The 15,428-nt window shown below is 42.7% G+C and overlaps 1 protein-coding gene across 8 annotated transcripts in view; it reads right to left on the bottom strand.

Annotated features, from left to right (window-relative positions):
• Positions 1–15,428, bottom strand: part of LOC310757641 (uncharacterized protein) — a 109,102-nt gene that overhangs the window by 43,039 nt on the left and 50,635 nt on the right. The gene's annotated exons all lie outside the window — the stretch shown is intronic.

Below are 15,428 nucleotides of genomic sequence, written 5' to 3'. Positions count from 1 at the left end.
ATCAGGCACTGTCAGGTTCACACCTTGACCCACAGGACTGTCAGGAGGCGTCTGGGCTACAGCAGTGTCCAGCTATAACAGTGAATCATATCAAACGTAAGCCATGATGATGAAGAATTAATTGGATATCCCACCCTTCCTCCCCTGGGCAGCAAACATGAAAAGTTAATACAATTACAAAAGAAAAGAAAAGAACTATAGTTAAACATATCCTCAAAGCTAATAATTTCAAAACTAATAATAACTGCAAGGAGCAGCAACTTCCAGCCGTCAAATGCCTGAATAAAAGGAATGTTTTTAAATGGCTTGTCAATCTTAATAATGAGGGAGACAGATGTGCACCTCTCTTCCCACTAGCTACTGATTGTCTTCTACTCCTACAGGACTACATTTACTGCCACATCTTTTTAGGCACTGAGCCTTTCTCTTCCTCAACATTAACAAATAATTGGAATTTATATGTACAGTACGTTTATCTGTGTATGCCGGATACAAGAGAAGAATTGAATCTCCTGAATTATTTGTGCTTTCCTGAGACTTTGTGAAGACAGATGTAGTGTTTGGAGAACTTCCACAGCAGGTCCTTCACCCTTGGTTTGTGTTTACCTCAGGTGTTTACCTCAGGGTCAGGACCTACACAACAAACATAAAATAGTAGGAGCTAAAATGCTGAATCAATGCATAGCCTTGCCTTGTGAGACAGGCAAAAAGAGAGACAGAGGGAGATAGAAGAGAAATGAGAGGGGAGGCGGCTAACATTTACAGTATTTAGAAGTTGCAGAACTGCACCATGTATTTGGCCAGAGGAGGTGAACTGCTGATCTTACACACTACAGACTCTCCATAACTGGATTTCTCCCAACTCAAGTTGCACAATGTTGAAAATACCATGTGCAGGAACAGGGAAAAGGTATATTCATAAAACAGTAAAAACACCTCTGTCCTTCCAAAACCTTTACATCGATCTTCACCCTACTGTTTGGTCCTGGATCTACAAGGGAACAAACAACTTTATAGAGAGCTCTGAAACATTCATTTACTCCACCTTAACTCTACAATGCTGGGATCTGTGGCAGAAGGACTGCTTGAAGAATGTCCTCACATACTATGTCCCCCAGTAGAGCCTTAATCGGAACATATGAACTAATCTGAATAAACGAGTGAAGCAAATTTCACCTTAAACCTATCCGTATGAGATTTCAGAACTCTCAGAGCTTATTAAAGCTAGGTAGGGAGGTAAATATTGGCACTGATGGGATATACATTAGAAAATCTTCCTCATTATCCAAGAGTCATGCCTGGGCAAACTGCCTGCTATTGCTAAGTTTAATAAGGCAAGTTTTTTTTTTTTCAGGAGGGGAAAAAAAGGCAAATTAACTGTGCAGGGGTTACTCCATGTCAGTGTCAATCAGATTGTGATATTTTATTTCCTCTGCAAGTGTGACTTCCAATTGCTGTATGCAAAGAGCAGAGGTACAGATCTGCATTTTGCAGAACATATGAACCTACCATCTTCTAAGTCAACTGATCCATCTTGCTGGGGAATGTCTAGTTCTCTGGGGTCTGAGAAATCTGTTCTGCAATTATTTTAACTGGAGATGTCAAATCCCAGAACAGGTTTAGGGGTCGTGGGGTGGGGTGGGGGAGTCCCATTGCACAAATGGACCTCATTCCCTGTTTTAACTAACAGTTGAGACTGAAATCTGAAATCTAGGCAAAAGTTCTATTCTATTCACACCCAAAGGACCTCCTTTGTACTGGTCAGCTCTGCATTTATAAAACATTTGTATTAACTCCCTACTCTGGAAGCACTTTTCACAGTTAAAGGCAATGGGATTCTGACTATTTACTAAATTTATATCCAGTATTATATACACTTTACAGTATTTAAAAACACACAATACATAATATACTAACATGTTAGGGGTGTCATATTTCAAAAAGTAAAATTCCCGACACCTGCAAAGTTGTTGTACACTAAAAAACCCAATACCTCCACCCACCCAGAGAAGCACATTTAAAAGCCTACCTTTAATCAGCTCAAGGCCTTGCTGAAAAGGAATGTTTCTGCCTGGCACCTAAAAGATATGTAATGAAGGTGCCAGGCAAGCCTCCCTGGGGACAGCATTCCACAAGCGGGGAGCCACCACAGAAAAGGCCAGTTCTTGTGTTGCCACCCTCCAGACCTTTCAGTGAGGTGGCACACAAAACAGAGCCTCACATGATGATTGCAGGGGCTGGGTTGGTTCATATGGGGAAAGAGAGTCCCTGAGCTGTTTACGAAACTAACTGGCAGTCAGGCTAGGATTGGTATTATGTGTTCAAACTGTCCCAATGAACAACCTGGCTGCTTAATTCTGCACCAGCTGAAATGTCTCAATTGCCTTCAGAGAAAGCCCCATGTATAACGTGTTGCAGTAATCTATCCTAGAGGTTACCAGAGCGTAGATAACAGAAGTTGGACTATCCCTGTCCGGAAAGGGGCACAGGGAACTGTTCCAATAAGTTAGCCTTGTGACTAAACTTGTGGTTCTTTTCATATCTGTCACTGTCCTCATAAATCAAGCATCACAATGACAAGCCTCATGCCTAGAAAACACTATGCAACTTAAACTTTTTTGACTGTGGGTCAGGTCCAAGTCAAAACAAACACAAACCAGAAACCCCTATAGCCATGGTAAAGCTTTCTGCAGAGATTCATGTTTTAAAGTGTGAATGCTTATCTCCTTGAGGGTAAGTGGATATATTTTCATTAAGGTGTTTGGGTACGGCAAATGCAACAGGCCCACCACAGCTTTCAAAGGACAAATTTCAGGTGGGTATTAGAGAAAAGAAAAAAGAAAAAAAGGGCACATTCATCTCTCCAGCTTGCTGTGGTGACCAGGAGAAGCTATCAAAGGAAGCCATCTGTAAAAAAAAGCCGGCCTATCAGTGTGTTGCTTACAGTTGGGGAGGGTGGTGGTGGTGGTACAGGAAGTCAGGCATACAGGAAGTTAAGCAGAGGTGACTGATGCCTGGCCAGTTGCTTTTTTCAAACACAAGTCTCTATTCCTGTTTTGCTCTTAGCAATGCGCCCAAGTCCATTAGTGGAAGAAGAAATCAGCTGCCTATCAAAAATGTATGATTTGCTGCGGAATGCAAAGTATGTTAAGTAGGCAGACTGATGAATTGCAGATTTGGGTTTTATTTCCTCTAGGGTGTGGTTACAGGATATTCACTTAATTTGTTTAAAGTGCTTTTCTGGGAATAGGAATTCCATCTCATTAGAAGATACTGTGGGCATCTCATATCAAAGAAGAAGGGGGCAGGATTATTTTTTGCAGTGAATGAAATGGAAGGGGAAGAAAATAATTTGCTCAGAAAATATGTAGACATCAGCAGGTATCTGTCTGCTGAAAACAGCAGAGCATCAGGACATTAAAAAGAGCTCTGCCACTTCAGTCCAAAGGAGCATCTAGTCCAGCATCTTCATTGCTGCAGTGGCCAACTGGATGCCAAAGTGTCCTGTTGCCGCTTCCCAGCCACTAGTAGTCAGTGGTCTACTAGCCTTTTTGGGATGCGGGTGGTGCTGTGGGTTAAACCACAGAGCCTAGGACTTGCCGATGAGAAGGTCAGCGGTTCAAATCCCTGCGATGGGGTGAGCTCCCGTTGCTCGGTCCCAGCTCCTGCCAACCTAGCAGTTCGAAAGCACGTCAAAGTGCAAGTAGATAAATAGGTACCACTGCAGCAGGAAGGTAAACAGCGTTTCCGTGCGCTGCTCTGGTTCGCCAGAAGTGGCTTAGTCATGCTGGCCACATGACCCAGAAGCTGTACGCCAGCTCCCTCGGCCAATAAAGGGAGATGAGTGCTGCAACCCCAGAGTCGGTCACGACTGGCCCTTACTAGCCTTTTTCATGCAGGAATCATACAGAGGCTCCATGAACATAAGCAGATAGAGCACAGCAGTAGCAGTCTTCCAACATGACCTACGTGCATTTTTTTCATATGAGATTATCATATAAAAAGGACTACTGCAACTGAACATGGAAACTCCATTTAACCATCATGACAACTAGCCATTGGCAGACCGATTGTTTCTAAGGTGAACATTGTCTCCTTCTTGTTTCTGTATTTAAGTCTGGGGAAGGGCAGTGACTTTTAGGAGATTTGAAGGAGGTTTAAGGGAGGCTTAAGTTTCCATGATTTACACATGCATATCCTTTGTCTCGCTGTCACATCTGATGAAACAGGTTTTGGGGAAAATACAACACCCCTCCTCCCCCCTACAAAACATGCTCATCAGAGGCAAAAGTGAGAAGAGCTAGGAACAATTATCCTTCTTTCAAACTGCATTCAGGTCTCTGTCTCCAGAAGGCAGCCTATATCCTTTTCTGGATTTCTGGGTCCCTTGCTAATGTGACAACTAGCTTCAGCACTGCGGCTAAAGGAAGGAGGTTGGTCATAATAAAAAAGGAGGTTTTTTGCTCCTGAAATCATAGGGCCTACTCAGTGTGTGAGAGTCTGCACACACACATAATTTGTTCTCTAGTTAAAGGCATGTAGGTGTTAATATAGTTATTTTGCCAAATATTTTACAAGAACCATGATATCCTTTCTTCTACCTCATGAGTCATATTGGTCATAAATCAGAGAATTTTGTACTCCAAAAAGAGGAAGTGTTGCAGTCGACATAACAATTTCCTTTGTATAATCTCAGCAAGATCATGAGAAATCTATTATTGTAGCACACTTGTAAACTGAAAAAAAATATATAATCTTTTTTCATTCGTTCAGCCGGAAAGGGAAGATGAATATGGCCTGAAGAGGCAAACTGAATTCCTTTTCTACTGCCTTTATATTGTGCACCCAATTGGTCTGATGTGCTTTGGGATTGTTGGTTTGATAATCTTTGCTGAGAGAATGAAGTGGTGATTGCAGTGCGATGCTGAGATAAAGGTGCACGTCACATAAGAGTCCCTCAGCTCCCATTCCCAGAACCATTAGGAGTCCTTGGCCACCATGAGAAATGTGTTATGCAGGATGCAAAGGGGAAAAAGGGGATATGCAGTGGATGGAAAGAAAAAGAAGGATGGCAATATGCATGATGGTGGTTGCTTGATGGAAACGAATTGCTAGTTTAATGCTTTAGAGAGGCGTGTGTGTGTAAATAAAAACACAAGTCAAGCCCTGAAGGCCTATGTAGTCCTTTATGTTGTCTCACAGTAGCCAACCAGATGCCTAGAAGAAGCCCTCAAGCATATGTGCAGTCGATTTATACAGGAATGTAAAGGCCCTTAACTTCAAGCCCAGTTGATTTCAATTGGATTTTATAGTTCTTAATTTTGCCTGGATTATGAGCTAAACTTTCAAACAAGGAAAGGAAAGTTGCACCAAATGGCAGGTCAGCGTGGGATGGAACAGAAGTGACTTTTGCCCTTCTTCTAGGACTAGACAATGGTTCTAGTTCTGGTTTTGTGCATTGATGAAACACAATGTTATTACCATCAAGAAAATTGCAAGAATAATATGTTTGTTTAAAAATAGTGCTGACAGTGGGAAGCTGAATCAGAAGTGATGTCACTGATTATATACTGTCCCAAATCCACATTCTGTCTAGCGATCTGACACAACACCATTGGGTAAGCTATCTAGAAGAAGAATTGCACGTCCCTAGGTACCTCGTGGTCTGTGTCCTAGGGAAAGTGATGTCCCTACAACCAAAGTATAAACCTTGATGGGAAAATGTGTCAACATTTTGTCACTCAGTAATGATTTTACAGAATAGTCCTTACAGCCACTGAACACCATACAACTTTCACGCATACCTCTTTGTAGAAATAGGAGTGACAAAAATTGTGAAATATATTACACCAGCACAGAAATGGGGAAGGAAACAACATGTTAAATCATTTTATTTTCTAAGCTTATTCTGCTCCTTGCAGATAGAGGCTTAGAATCAGAGCTGATTACAGTGCAAGGATTTGATTAAATAAGACAGAAAGAAGAACGATCTAACAGAAAGATATCTATCCATTCCCTATTATAAGTAGAGGCTTCAATAATTCCAAGTGAAATTTATCTTTAAATCTTTTTGAGCCAAATTCTATTCTCAGCAGCACTGCTGCAAAGCCAGTGTAAATTTATTTTCTTTCTGCATTCCAGTCTTTGGTGGAGCTGACTTGATTGTAACAGAATTTGATTTTAAATGAATTAATAGCAGATGTTCTTTCTGTAAGGAAGTAGTATGTTGCTTATTTCTATTATTTGGGGTTAATAAGGTGCATATTTACACTGTGGTCTCCTGCATGTTGAATGCATGTGCAAAAGTCCTCTAACAACAAAATCTGAACCAGTTAACTGTTAACTGTTGCAGCCCATTGGAGTGCTGGAGCTATGGAACCAATTGGGAATGTTGGGTGCTCCTTGTCAAAAGTCACACCCACAGAGGTGTGGGTGTTGGCTATTCAGTCAATATACTGCCTTGTCATGCTAAATTTTAAGTGGCAGGAAAGAACTGTATGCCAGGATACTGCCCCAGATTTCATTATATGAGTTCAGGGATATGATCATAAAAACGAAGGAAAAATTACAATGCAAAATGCTTGTGATTTCCTAAGCTAATGGGGTGCAAACAGATTTTTGACGACAACAACAACATGGAAATGAGCAGTAGATTTTTGCTAGATTCCACTAGATTCCCAGACGTGGCTTTTATGTCATGTGAAATATCGCATAAAATATGGAAATCAACAGGTAAGGAAACATCAGGCAGATGGAATAAGCTTCTGTCTGAATGCAGCCTTTGACTAAACCAGCAAGGAAGGGTTCATACTAGGGATAGAAATATGTGGCCTTGCAGAGATTGTTGGACAGCAACTCCCATCGCCCCTGACCATTGGCCATGCTGACTGGGGCTGATGGGAGTTGGAGTCCAGCAATATCTGGAGGGTCACAGGTTCTCCACCCCTGGTTTATTTGGTGCTCCCAACCAAACCAAAGGCTAGACTTGGAGTCAGTCTAACACATGGCGAACTTGAAATAAGAAGGAAAATTATTCAGAGCAGGACCTAGGAGTTGAGGAGGACAAGGGAGAGGGGAGAGGAGAGAAAAATATGGTCTGAATAAAGATACATACTGGATGTTCTGAATAAAGATACATACATAATTTTATCTGTATGCAGCCTTTCCACAGTTAAAATCATGCTCAAGGCGGTTGACAACATTAAAAAATACATAACAGCATATCAAAAGTAGTAATAAACATTAAAAAATACACAACCAAACGTGTATTTCCACATAAATCACAACAAGATCTAAAATAACGATGCAAAAAACCAACAGCAACAACTCCGTCTACAACAACACCCCCCAAACAACACTCCAGCCCTGTAAGATCTCCATTATTCAAGTCTATTCCTCATGGACAGACAGGTATTTAAACCATGGCTGACTTGTTAATGTGGCAACCGAACAGAAGAGTACAGTAGATAATGAAATGAATATGCAGCTGTGGACTTACAGGAATCAGCACTTGAGATTCCTCTGTCAACTTTAACACCAGAAGTGCTGGCACATCATTAACCTACGACAGACCTGCACACAGTGAGAACCAGCAAACCAGACACAACCCACGAGCCCCATAAAGTGGTTTGTCAGGTACTTGACACTCCTCTTTCCAATTTGGCAGTCCCAGGCAGGCAGTAAAAGCATGCGATGAGCTGACCCACTTGTGACCCCTCTTGTGAGCTGCATTCGGCTTGGGCAGGCCTGAAGTGTGTTTTTCACCAGTCAGAATCGTTGTTTAATGCTGCCCAGATGGAGTTCCCATAACACTCAGTAGCAGGACTCCCAGGCAAGACTATCACTCCTTCTGTAGCACCTGACAAAGCAGTATGCCTCTCTCCTTCTTCAAGAGATTAAAGCAGCATTTCTTTTGCGCTACCTGGTGATTTTTATACTCTGTGATAAAGTTAATGTATAGAGCTGTCATTCTCTCTTTCCTTTAACCAGATTGTCCAGCCGTTTCTCTGGACAAAGCCTAGCTCCATACTATCTAAGGATAATCTAATACAGTGGTACCTCGGGTTAAGTACTTAATTCGTTCCGGAGGTCCGTTCTTAACCTGAAACTGTTCTTAACCTGAAGCACCACTTTAGCTAATGGGGGCCTCCTGCTGCCGCTGCACAATTTCTGTTCTCATCCTGAAGCAAAGTTCTTAACCCAAGGTAATATTTCTAGGTTAGCGGAGTCTGTAACCTGAAGCGTATGTAACCCGAGGAACCACTGTAATTAGCCTGATCTGCTCTTAGCCCTCTTTTCCTCAAAGCAACAAGCAAAGCCAGGTAGAAGGCACACATGAGCGGATGCTATTTTCATTTACTTTTTGTGAGACTGCATTGTAAAGCAATACACAGCAGGATAAATTCAGCTGATGAATATCCCCTCTCTCCCCGCAATCTGGGAGCCATGTTTCCACAGCATTTCTGAACAAGTTCAGTCTGAAACTGAGGGAAGAAGTTCGACTGAGGTCGCACTTAAAGGTGAGCCTAGTTTCATTCACGCTTTCCAATACCTGGATCAAAACACAGCCATCTTTTGAATTTTGCACCTTTCTAAAGTTTGCAATGCCAAGAAATGTGTAAAAACATGCATATGTTAAGAGAAAGTGTGCATAAGAGGTTTATATTAATGCAAACTGCATTCAAACGTGTATTATTTTAGGAGAAATTACTTTGAAAAAATGTGCATATTAGGTATATTTGCAGAAATTCACACTAAAATGGTGATGAATTTTCATGACTTCTTTTTTTATTGCAAACTGATGTGGAAACGTGGAGAACTGAACTTAATGGGAAAATGCTACACTGAAAGAAGCTAAAACTAACATATTTGCCTATCCCTGTTAATGCCACCCTGGAATCAGGAAGATCTCTCTTGCACCTGGAGCCTTCCTAGTCTTTTTGCAGAGATGTCAGAGTGCAGAATGTAACCACTGTGGCTTTCCTTTTAGGAATATGAACCATATATGGGGATTAATTGAGGAGAGGGAGAACCATGTACACCACCTTGAGCTCCTTGGGAAAAAGGTGGGCTATAAATGCAACCAGTAAATACATTATCCTGTGGCCTTGTTTTCACTGGAAGGAATGAAGGGGGAATCCAATGTGGATTTTTGTGGTTCTGACCCAGTACAGCTTTGCTCACATCAGACTGCTTTTTGCATTGAGTACCCATGTATGTCCAGGTCACTAATGCATTGTCAGAGTTTCTTTGTTTAAAAAAAAAAAAAACTTTTATGCAAAATTGAATATAAAGTTACAAGCCAAAACACACACACACACGTATGTATGTATGTATGTATGTATGTATCTATGAATATGTGTGTGTGTGTAATGTATCAAACCTCTTGCTATACTATATTTCTACAACCTAAATTTGTACTTTATATTTATTAATATATACATATTTTATGCAGTTGTATGCATTGCTACATATGTATAGTACAGTGGTAACTGGGGTTAAGAACTTAATTCATTCTGAAGGTCTGTTCTTAACCTGAGGTACCACTTTAGCTAATGGACCCTCCTGCTGCCACCACGCGATTTCTGTTCCCATCCTGAAGCAAAGTTCTTAATCCAAGGTACTATTTCTGAGTTAGCGGAGTCTGTAACCTGAAGCATCTGTAACCTGAAGTGTCTGTACCCCGAGGTACCATTGTAATGCATATAATGTGTGAGAATTGCTTGTATTTTTAATGGAACTGGGGGAGGGACTCGCTTCTCATCAATATTAAAGAGTGAAATGGGGATTAGGAAAAAAAACCACCTGTGGAGATAGCTTGATATCAAGAATTTCAGAAAAGTTGATCCCTTGTCACTGGAGACCCAAATACGGATATCACCGCAGATGCAAATTACTTCTCACGTAACCTGGGCCATATGCACACAAATAAAGCCAGCTGAAAACAGCTGCTTTTTCAGCATGGTTTCGGATCGTGATTTGTGTCTCCAGTGGTTACCATGCTTCCAAAATAAAGTCTAGGTTCAATGTGGCACAAGGCAAATGTTCTCCCTCCCTCTCCCCATTGTTTGCCCCCCAAAGCTGCTCTGTCCGTTCCCCCAAGCTTTCAGAGCAGATTTCAGGGTGGTGTGGGCCACAGGTGGAGGGAGGAGATGGGGGAAGTCATGCTCTGCTAGCAGTAATCCTTTGTGTAATTATTCAGTTGAATACTGCTCTTGGAATTGGGCCACAGCCACTGTATCTTTCCTTCAATACGTTAAAAAAAAGCCCATGTACCAAGGTGCTCCTAATATGCAAATTTATTTAAATTTTAATAATTTTAACCAGCAAATGTCTCTTGCCTGCTCCCGTAAGTTGCCACTGTGGCATTGCATGAGTTCCTGCCACTCGCGAAAATAAATAATTCACATGAGCTGACAAGTGTATGGAAGTCAGTCAAATGCAAAGTTCCTTTTAAAGAAGACAGTACTTATCAGGAACGAAGAGACACACACATACATTCACGCACACTCAAGTTCACACACTTTTCGTCAGCAAAAAGAATTGCGTTTTGGCTAGTGCAGAGCTAGAGGATAATACAAAAGAAGGGGTCACTTCATGTTCTGCAGTTGTCCAGCTCTGTCAGGAGCTGCTGGATGAGTGATGGTCTTCTTGTTGGCAGTCTTCTAATTGGACAGTAGCATGGAAGAGCAGAGAACAGCTCTGAAAGATGTATTTCTGCCAGTGTGTGCTGCCGACACCAAGAAACAGAGCTCACGAGAGGTGAATTGGGGAAGCAGAAACAATGAGTTGCTTCCTCGTTATGCTATGAACTAAACCAGGGTCTATCATTGGGGCACCCATGGGCACCATTGTGTCTGTCAGTACTTCCTCAGCAAATGTCCCCTCAGAAATATACAACGTGCAAGACGTGGTTTGCTCTTCCTCCTCAATTCCTGTTTGCCTTGGTTCAGCCTTCCCTGCGTTGAACACACAGCCCTTAAACATGCCAACCTTTCAGTGAATGCCAGGATTGGACACTCATATTCCCTTTCATTCTGAACAGAGGAGAGGTGCAAGGAGCATCTCTTTGTGAGTGAGCATGGGGGTGCCTTTCCCCCAATGATTATGAGGGGCTAATGGGGGGGGCAGGTCCCGCACCATTTATAGTCCTGTTTCTTTTTCTGCTCTCTTAAATGTGGAAATCATTTTGTGTTATACCACACATCCCATTGCAGCCACTAATGTGTCACTTTGTGAAATTTGGCAAAATGCTAGTTTTAAAAATGTACTGTTCCTGTTGTGCCACTCCAATTAACGAAGCATCTAATAGTTTAAAATATATATATACAAGTTTCCCCCCAACTATTACTCCCTGCCCCAATATCTGCTGTTTGAAGGGATAACTTCAAGTTACAAGCAGATGTGTAACTGAGCCCTGGTATCACTTTTAAATGAAAAACTGCTTACAGTGGGAGGGGGTTAGAGTGGAGAAAGCAGAGCTCCTTAATCCTTTCCCCACCCACTATTTCTGTGTGATAAATTCTGCCCCATACATACACCAGTGGCTTTTCACTCCACAAAGTTCCTGAATACTGTTTCTGAAATCCCCTGGGCAGAAAGCACTTGAGGGAGAGACAGCAATTTGGAAAGAGAATAGGCAGACAGGGAAACAGTTAAGCTTCCTCCATTATCTGCTGCAGCATCTCTGGTATAAATTTATCCTGTCTAGTGTATTTTTTCACTCTGAAAAGTGGTGTAGGGGTTAAATTACATACATTCACATGTAACCAACATTTTTAGACACACACACACCCAGAACATGAATGAATTTGACAAAAGGACAGGAAGGATTTCCAGAGAGCAGTCCTGAAGGGCATAAATACATAGCAAGTTCCTTGTTAGATGAAACCAAAGTTCCACCTAGTCCAAAATTCTGTCTCTTCACAGTGAGCTTAGAAAAATAACAACTGGAACAGCTGGTTCCTTTTGTTTATCATATAATTAGGTCTGCATTGTCTCTGAATGTGAAGATTCCATTTTTAGCTATCATAGCTTGCCCTAACTTGATTGCCCTCATTCTTGCTTTGCATGGGTATCCAATGTCCTTAGTCTGCTCTTTAAAAAATACATGGTCCCTCAGTAGTCTCACAGAAATAGCAAAGAAAGTTGCGAATGTTAGGCAAAGATTTTTTTTCCACGATTGCCCATTGCAGAATTCAATGTAATGTAGTTAACCAAATCAGTACATTTATTCACAGGATGCTGAAAGAACATAAAGATCAGGTATTTGGAAATAAACAAAGAAAATATGCTTCTGTTTAAGATTCTGCAGTTGGTATTTATGAGCAGAGTACCAGTAGTTGCCCTGTATAAGAAAATAACCAGTCCATCTTCCAAACACGTCTGTTATAAGCAGCTTTGGATGTGACAATTACACTGAGAGACCAGGAAATGCACATGTCTTATGCTTCCTGTTCCTGCTCTTCAGTGTCTCATCTGAAATAAAATGTTTGATGCCTCTCCCACAAGTGGGCAGATTTAGTGTACAGACAGCTTTGCTTATCTCCCCATCAGCAGAGACTCAAGTTACTGTATATTAAATCATGTTTATTATGCTGCTAACTTAATGTAATAATGACTCATCCACGAGATGAGATCTAATAGAGGCCATGCTTCCCAGGCGCAATGAAATGAAATGACATGTCCTGAAAAATAAAGTCCACTCAGCCTGAAGAAGCTGCTGCTTCTTCAGATGAAGTTGTTGAGCAAGGCAGTCTCAGCATGGCAGAAGTACCTGGAAGTGCTAGCTTACATTACTCTAATGCTTTGTGTGAAGTGGTAGCCACTGCCTGGTGGTACAACACATGACAGTGTGTGGAAGATCCTAGGTTCAAATCAATTCCCAGCATCTCTAGTCAAAAAGACCTCAGGTAACAACCATAGGTAACAAGCCCCAACCCTTGAAGAGCTGCTTCACATTAAAGCGAATAGGAGAAGGCTAAATCGTCCAGTTGTCAGACTCAGGACCTGAGGCGCCGAGTTCTGCCCAACATTGGGGGGGTGTTTGTGCATATGTGACATCACATGCGCAATGCAGCTGTCACATCGGGAGGAGACCAATAGCGAGAGGAGTCCGAGCGCAAAGCCTGGCTGTGTGGCATGATGCTGTGCTCGGTTCCTGGCTCTCCTGCTTCACTGTGGCTGGCCCTGTGGAGGAAGCGAGCTCGGCGGAGAGGGCAGATGGGGCAGAGGAATGATGGGACTCACAGGCCCTGCTTGGCCTGCCCTGGAGGCTACAGCAGGAGGCACAGCAGAGGCAGCAACCCATTGCAAAACAGTGCAGCGGCAGGACCGGGAAGCAGAACTGTCCTTTTGCTACTGCTCTAGGCAACTTTGCAGCCTCCCCCCCATCCCCATGGTGAAACACCCCCAGGACACTCCGGACAGTCCTGGCAGCCTTGTCATGAGAGAGACGCTGGGCAGGTGACGGAGGGGCCACAGTGATGTGGGTCTTCCCTATGAGGGAAAACAACAGCATGGGGGGGTTGCTTAGGGAACAAGGCAGTGCACAAGCAATGTGTTGACTGTTGCATCGGTAGGTGGCCGATTCCGTGCTCGGCCTCCTCCGCCCCCTGAAAATTGTGGGGTTGAAGATACCTCAGCCCTATAGAGCTGGCACCTATGCTCAGGCCAAGCCAGTTTCATATGTAGTTAAGGATGCAGGATGAACTCTGGCATTGTTTAGATGCCTATGGGAAGTCCACCAGCAGGACATGAGGCCAACAGCCCTCTCCTGCTGCTGTACCTCAGCAACTGCCTTCCACAGGCATTCCCTCTCTGAGCCTGGCAGTCACATAGAGTCATTGAGAGCCTTGCCCTCCACAAATTTGTCTTAATCGCCTTTTTAAGCCATCAAAGCTGGTGGCCCTTCTCACACTGTGTTCCTATGCGGACCCAGGTTCTGTGAATCGTCAGAGAAAGAAAGCTGGATGCCTGCTGGCGTTGAAGTATTGCTAGCAAAGTACCCACGCAGAGATCCTCCGATTCTTACACTTCTCTTTGGTATGCACGCAGCATTCCTTTTTGCTGGCGGAGCAGAGTGGTGGCACTGACAACAGCTGGAGAGGGTCTCTTGAGATGAAACAGGTGTTGCACGGCAGCAATTAGGGAGAAAGCAAGAAGGCAAAATAACAGGGAGTTGCCAGGAGCTAAATCCTTCCCTCGGGAACAGTGCCTGACCTCAAGGAAGTCCATGAGACATCCAGCCAGACGGAAAAGAAAAGCTCGTCCCTCTAATAATGCGTGTTAGCCACCACCAATAACACACACACTCTGTCTTTATTTCCTGGGTGGGAGTGAAATCTCTGTCAAATGATGCCCTTGATGTTACAACTACTGTAAATAGCAGCATAAGAAACAAAGATCCCGCTGCTGGCAGCTTTTGGGCGGCTTGAATCGAAAGGACGTCCATTTGAAAATTTGGCTGTCATTAGAAAGAAAGCGAGGCAATTTCATGCCACAGTAGTTAAAGGCAGACAGTGTTCTGGTCACTGGTAAGCACAATGTTGTTGCTAATGTCTCCAGTAACTGCTAATTTACTCTTCCATTTTGCTCCTCTACACTAGCCACAAAGGGAGCTGACTCCAATTATTTTTCAGACAGAACCCAGCCTGGTGTTTACCATTATCTCCCTGACAACCCCTTCGTGTGACAACATTATGCAATGTAATTGCAAAGCTGCTTCATCTCACTGGGGCTGTTATTTTCAGTTATTTTTTTTCCCAAGGTCAAGGATAATAATTAAGGGATTGCCTGCAACACAACCTTGTTATGTACCCAAAAAAATAACTCCCAATAAGGCACCTACTGTTCCCCCGTGAGGAGATTTCTGTCCAGTTAAGAAGTGCTGGAAGATCATTTGAATGGTGTTTGGGGAGTGGAACACTAGGGAATAATTTGTAGAGAACAGCATCTGGAAGTCCACACAGCTTCACACATAACGCTAAGTCAAATTATGTCTAAGTGTGACAGAACGAATATGCGAGTTCATGAAATTAAAGTCATAACTGTGTTGCTCCTTCCACCATCCTGCTACTGCCATAAGTACCCAGAGCTAAGCTATGGTTTGTCTTCATGTTATATCTAAGCCCAGCCTCCAGACAACCCACAAGTTCTAGCCATGGTTTGTTATTGAATGATAATTCATGAGCTGTCTGGAAGAAACAAACCAGAATCCCTGGTTTGGACATAACACCAAGGTAAACCATGACTTAGCTCTGGGTTGCACAGCAGTAGCAGAGGATGAGCAAAGTCACCACAGTTCTTGCTCCGTATATTTGCATACTCACTCATTCACATTTTGTTTGGCTTAGCATGACATGCAGACTGGGCCTTTGTCAGGTGTTGAGTACAGATATAAAACAACTGAATGAATATATATCACATCC

Source organism: Podarcis filfolensis, assembly GCF_964270895.1.
Source record: "Podarcis filfolensis genome assembly, chromosome: 1".
Lineage (NCBI taxonomy): Eukaryota > Metazoa > Chordata > Lepidosauria > Squamata > Lacertidae > Podarcis > Podarcis filfolensis.
Note: the sequence above shows the minus strand (reverse complement) of the source record. Positions and strands in the feature narration are given on the sequence as shown.